The sequence below is a fragment of the Cetorhinus maximus genome, unplaced genomic scaffold, assembly GCF_964194155.1.
Source record: "Cetorhinus maximus unplaced genomic scaffold, sCetMax3.hap1.1 HAP1_SCAFFOLD_510, whole genome shotgun sequence".
NCBI lineage: Eukaryota > Metazoa > Chordata > Chondrichthyes > Lamniformes > Cetorhinidae > Cetorhinus > Cetorhinus maximus.
The window spans coordinates 238,654-245,033 of record NW_027596452.1 but is presented as its reverse complement, the minus strand read 5'-3'; the positions used below and the strand labels follow the sequence as shown (position 1 = coordinate 245,033).

Genomic DNA, 6,380 nt, shown 5'->3' with positions numbered 1-6,380 from the left:
CTCTCTTCTCCTCGAACACCCTCAGGAGCCGGACGCAGTCTGCCACCCGCTTGAACGTCACGTCAAAATAACCGCCTTTGCGGGAGTCGTGCAGGGTGAAGATCTCCGTAGCTTGGAAGCCGCACGCCTTCAACAGGATCCTCCTGGTGAAGAAGCCCCGATCCATAGGTGATCCTCCTTCGCTGTGGTTCACCGTGACTCGGACGGTGATAGGTAACCCACGGTATGGATTTGGATTGCGATTGGTTATCGCCCTTCCATCCCGACCTTGCCTTGGCAGGACCATGGTGTCGCCCCTGCAACACTTGATGTTAGCCAAAAGGCCGAGAAGCGATGAGAAAGAAAGAAAGTTGTGTTTTGAAAGATGTGCATGTTGAAAAGTAAAGAAAGCAGATGTTTGTAAGAAAACTATTTTTAGCATTGAAAATCCCCTGGAAAGGGGTGGTGCACCATTCCCAGAGATACTGCAATACCGGGTCGATGCGTGGAGTGGACGGAGCAAGCCCCTATTCCATCTCCCTGCTCCAAAAATCAATTTAATATATGGTCCCCAGATAAGGGACGTATCAGATATTAAACTGATAAGAACAGATTTTTTTTATTTTTTTTTTGTAAAAATATACTTTATTCATAAAATATCTTCAATCACATTCAAAACCATTTCAAAAACAACATTACAAGGGTACAATCCAGGTTAAACTTTTACAAAATGTATCACCAGGTGCATCAGTACAAACAATATTACAATCATTTACAGCCTTTCATTTTGATCTGTACAGCCCGAGGGGCTCTAAACAGTTCCCAGTCTCTCGGTGCGCTGTGGTAGAAAGGTCTTAGACAGCGACCCTTCCCCATTGCGCCTTTGCGGCAGCTGCCCCAAGCTTTAGTGCGTCCCTCAGCACGTAGTCCTGGACTTTGGATTGTGCCAGTCCGCAACAATCGGTCGGGGACAACTCTTTGTGCTGGAAGACCAACAAGTTTCGGGAAGACCAAAGCGCCTCTTTCACCGAGTTGATGATCCTCCAGCTGCAGTTGATGTTTGTCTCGGTGTGTGTCCCTGGGAACAGCCCGTAGAGCACAGAGTCCTGTGTCACAGAACTGCTCGGGATGAACCTCGACAGCAACCACTGCATCTCTCTCCAGACTTTCTTTGCAAAGGCACAATCCACAAGGAGGTGGACAACGGTCTCTTCCCCACCACAGCCACCTTGAGGGCAACGTGCAGAGGGGGTGAGCTTCCTGGCGTGTAGGAAGGATCTGACGGGGAGGGCCTTTCTCACCACCAGCCAAGCTACGTCTTGGTGCTTGTTGGAAAGTTCTGGCGATGAGGCATTCTGCCAAATGACTTTGACAGTCTGCTCGGGGAACCATCCCACAGGGTCCACCCTCTCCTTATCCCTCAGGGCCTCTAGGACGTTACGTGCTGACCACTGCCTGATGGACTTGTGGTCAAAGGTGTTTCTCTGCATAAATTTTTCCACCAGGGACAGGTGGTACGGCACGGTCCAACTACTTGGAGCGTTCCGCGGCAGCGTGGCCAGACCCATCCTTCGCAACACCGGGGACAGGTAGAACCTCAGCACATAGTGACACTTGGTGTTTGCGTACTGAGGGTCTACGCACCGCTTGATGCAGCCACACACAAAGGTGGCCATCAGTATGAGGGCGATGTTGGGCATGTTTTATTCCCCCTTATCTAGAGGCTTGTACATCGCGTCCCTGCGGATACGATCGCTTTTTGACCTCCAGATAAAGCGGAAGATGGCTCGAGTGATCGCCATCGCGCAGGAGTCTGGAATGGGCCAGACCTGCGCCACGTACAGCAACAGCGAGAGTGCCTCACACCTGATGACCAGGTTCTTACCCGCAATGGAGAGGGAGCGTCGCTCCCAAATGCCCAGTTTCCTTTTCACCATAGACACTCGCTCCTTCCAGTTTCTAACGCATGCCCTGCTCCCTCCGAACCATATCCCCAGCACCTTCAGGCCGTCAGCCCTGACAGTGAAGGGGACAAAGGATCGGTCAGCTCAGTTCCCAGAGAACATGGCCTCGCTCTTCCCACGATTTACCTTGGCTCCCGAGGCCAGTTCAAACTGGTCGCAGATGTGGATCAGTCTGCGCACCGACAGCGGATCCGAGCAGAAGACGGTGACATCGTCCATGTACAGGCAGGCTTTGGCCTGAGTGCCTCCACTGCCTGGGATTGTCACTCCTCTTATGCCTGAACCCTTCCTGATGGACTCAGTAAAGGGTTCTATGCAACAGACAAACAGGACAGGAGAGAGAGGGCAGCCCTGCCTGACTCCAGATTTAATCGGAAAGCTATCTGATTCCCACCCATTGATTGAGACTGCGCTACTGATGTTAGTGTAGAGCAGTTGGATCCAATTTCGAATTCCCTCCCCAAACCCCATTTTGGAGAGCACTTCCACCATGTAGGTGTGCGGTATTCTGTCAAAGGCCTTCTCCTGATCCAAGCTGATGAGGCAGGTGTCCACACCCGTCATGCACATGATGGGGAGGGCCTTTGTCACTATCAGCCAAGCTACATCCTAATGCTAATTTGAAAGTTTTGGTGATGAGGCATTCTTCCAAATTACTTTGACAGTCAGCTCAGGAAACCACCCGACAGCATTCACCATCTCCTTTTCCCGCAGGACCACATTACAATATGTGCAGCCCACTGCCTGATGGACTTGTGGTCAACAGCTTTTTCTGCATAAACTGTTCCACAAGGGATAGGTGATACAGCAGGTTCCAACTGAATGGAGCGTTCTCTGGTAACATAGCCATATCCATTCTTCCCAACACCGGGAAGAGGTAGAATCTCAGCACGGAGTGACACTTGGGCCTGGATTCTTGGGCCTGAGCATTGGGGCGTCTTAGGTCACTGTGCTAATGACATCATTGCTGCATCACTACCCAGCAGCCAAACTCAATGTACATTGCTCAACATGGGCTGCTGTGTTTAACCGACTTCAGTTTCAGGAAAATGTAACAGGAGCACATTTCACTCTGTGCTATTGGACAGTGGTTTAATAGTTGGAAAAGATCAGTGGTGCTCACCAGGGTTCACACCTGAAGAATTGTCAACCTTTGTGTTGCTGCACAGCACAATCAGATAAAGCATTTCTTACCTTCCGTCACTTCCTGTTCCTTCAGCTGTAGCCTAACCAGTGTATCATAACGGTTTGGCATAACTTCCTTCCCTTTGGACTCCACGCCTCAATTTATAAAGCCGAGGATCCTTATTTGTGTTTACATGAATTCTTGCTGCAACAAACGGAGCTTTGGCGAGATCATACCCAGAGTATTGTGTACCATTGTTTTGGTCTCCTCACCAAATGAAGGATATATTTTCCATAGTAGGGATGCAACAATGGTTCAGTAAAGATTGAATGGAGTGGCCAATATTTTCTGGAGTTTAGAAGAATGAGCCGTGGTCTTGGGTTCGCTAAGGCTGTGCTGAGGAAAGTGGAGGGAAGGAGAGTACAGCACAAAGGATAGGAAGGCTGGCACAGGCAAAAGAAACTGCAGCCAACAGGGTGAAGCGGGGTACAGGTGCTGTCACCCTATTTTCTAACGTGGACAACTGCCTTAGTGTGGTTGTGCCTGCAGTTGCACAGAAATCCAACAGGGGGCAGTGTCTGGCCTAGCTGCACAGGAGAAAAATTGCAAGGCCCTGAGCTGAACTTCAGCGCAAATACCCACATGTAAATGGCACATTGAAGGTGAGAAAAGCAACTCTTAATGCGGAGCAGTTTCAGAAGAAATGTAAAGCATGGTCAGGCAGCTGTAAAAACATTGTTCTGTTGACTGTTACATCTGCTCATCGTAAACAGGGGAGTTGCACCATTCTGCTATACCCTGCAAGACCAGGTTAAAGCATGTAGTGGACATCGGCATGTTTTAAAAGTTTTTGTCGCATCAGAATTGTTTAATTTAATAAGAAACTTACTGATGTGTCCCAATGAAACAATTAAGTGGTTCAGTATAATTTTTTTTCTGCCATTTTAAATCAGCTTACTCAGGGACAACTGGTCACCCAGATTACAAATTCTCATTTTATTACAATAAACCAGTTTCAGATATATCACTGAAACATTATCTGTCACCTACCATTCAAATGCATCAAGGAATACAGAGAAAATAAAGTTACTTTTTATTATTCTGCCTTGTTGCGTTGGTTCAGGGAGATTTTGCATTCATGATTTTCCAAATGAATTGGTGGCCAGAAGCCTAACCTAACCTGCACAATTTCAAGTGTTCTTCCCGTGCAATTTCCCGATTGTACCCAAAGTGAAATTATCTCAGCTCGTTTCTGTGATGTAAACTGCTGCATTGTTGAGTGAGATGGAAACAATGGAAAGAAGCATTGAAGAAATTAAAGACATTAGCAAAACAAAGAACATGTGGATAGGTCAGACATGCAAGGAAGTGAGAAGTGAGACACATTGAAAACAAAGACACCCTGCAGATCAGGTCTGACATTCAAACGGAAAATTGCAGACAACTCATGATTTGATCAGAGAGTAAATGCAAAATACTGCTGATGGATGCTGGATGCAGATAGAAATCTGAAACAAGAACAAAAAATGCTGGAAAAGCTCAGCAGGTCCAGCAGCATCTGTGGAGAGAGAAACACAGCTAACATTTCGAGTCCCTTTGACCCTTTGTTTGGAGAGTACTGTGTTCTGACAAAGAGCCTCATCCCAACAGCTACACAGCTCCCCACACCCCAATAAAAAGCCTGTTTCCAGATTGTGTGTGAAAAGCTTGTGGAGCTGGGCTGCCCACTGCTCATAGATTTAAAGAGATAGTCCATTAAAATAACCAAAAGTAATTTGACTTCCATTAGTAGACCTCTAAACTGCTGTTTTTCTGTGGGAAGAGGGTTGTGTGAGATCTAGTATCACCCCAGAGAATTGAGCAGATATTCCAGCTAACATCATAACTGGATGCAAAATATTCCATGGCACTATTCAAGAAAGAGTGGCCGAATTCTCCCTGGTCTCCTGGCCAATATTTCTCCTTCAACCAACATTACTGAAAACATTATTTGTCATGATGTCATTTCTGTATGTGGGACTTTGCTGTGAGTAAATTAACTGACACATTTCCAGCATCACAACAGATATCAGCACTTCAAAAATATTTAATTGATTGAAGTATTTTGCACCATCCAGTAGCGAGCAGGAATAGAAATGATTGCCTCTTGGTTGAGAAACACAGCAGAAACTGAACCATTAGAATGAAAAACATAAAAGTTCCCACAAGGAAAACCAATCAGATAATGTCACAGAATCACAGAATTGTTAGGGTTCAGAAGGAGACCATTTGGCCCATCATATTTACACCAGCTCTCCGAATGAGCATTATGACTTAGCACCATTCTCCTCCCTTTTCCCCTTACCCTTGCACATTGTTTCTATTCAAATAATCATCTAGTGATAATCCTCTTGAATGCCTCGATTGAACCTGCCTCCACCACACTTCCAGGCAGTGCATTCCATACTCGAACCACTCGCTGTGTGAAAAAGATTTTTCTCACATCACGTTTGCTTCTTTTGTAAATCACTTTAAACCTGTGCTCTCTCGGTCTCGATCCTTTTCAGAGCGGGAACAGATTCTTCCTATCTACTCTATCCAGCCCCCTCATGATTTTGAACACCTCTATCAAATCTCCTCTTAGCCTTCTCTTCTCCAAGGAGAACAGTCCCAACGTTTCCAATCTATCTTCGTAACTGAAGTTTCTTACCCCGGAGACATATTTGTAAACCTCTTCTGCACTCTCTCCAATGTGTTCACATCCGTTCTATAGTGTGGTGCCCAGAGCTGGACACAATACTCCAGCTGAGGGCTAAATAGCATCTTATATGAGCTCAGCATAACCTCTCCACTCTTGTACTCTATGCTCCTCTTAATAAAGCCCAGGATACTGCATGCTTTACTAACTGCTCGCACCACTGTCCTGCCACCTTCAATGACCTATGCACATAAACACCCCGATCCCTCTGCTCCGCCACGTCCTTAAGAATTGTACCCCTTATTTTATATTGTCTCTCCATGTTCTTTGTACCAAAGTGCATCCCCTCACGCTTCTCCGCATTGAGCTTCATCTGCCACCTATCTGCCCACTCTACCAACTTGTCTATGTTCTTTTGAAGTTCTATACTGTCCTCCTCACAGTTTACAATGCTCTGTAATAGATCAGTGCTCTGTACTCTTTTTGTAGTGGCTGCTAAAGGAGAAACATTTGACTCTTTATATCTGAGTAAATTCCAAGTAGAACCTGAAATGCTGCAGTTTTGTCCACTCCCAACCTAGCCTGTACCTGCTGGCACAAATCTTGTATTCAGCTCCTGCTGATCTGAGGTACA

The 6,380-nt window shown here is 46.3% G+C and overlaps 1 non-coding gene across 1 annotated transcript; it reads right to left on the bottom strand.

Annotated features, from left to right (window-relative positions):
• Nucleotides 1-439: 439 nt before the first annotated feature.
• On the bottom strand, nt 440-621 carry LOC144673907 (U2 spliceosomal RNA). The gene has a single exon (XR_013574442.1). It is a non-coding gene; the product is annotated as a U2 spliceosomal RNA (small nuclear RNA).
• Nucleotides 622-6,380: the final 5,759 nt, after the last annotated feature.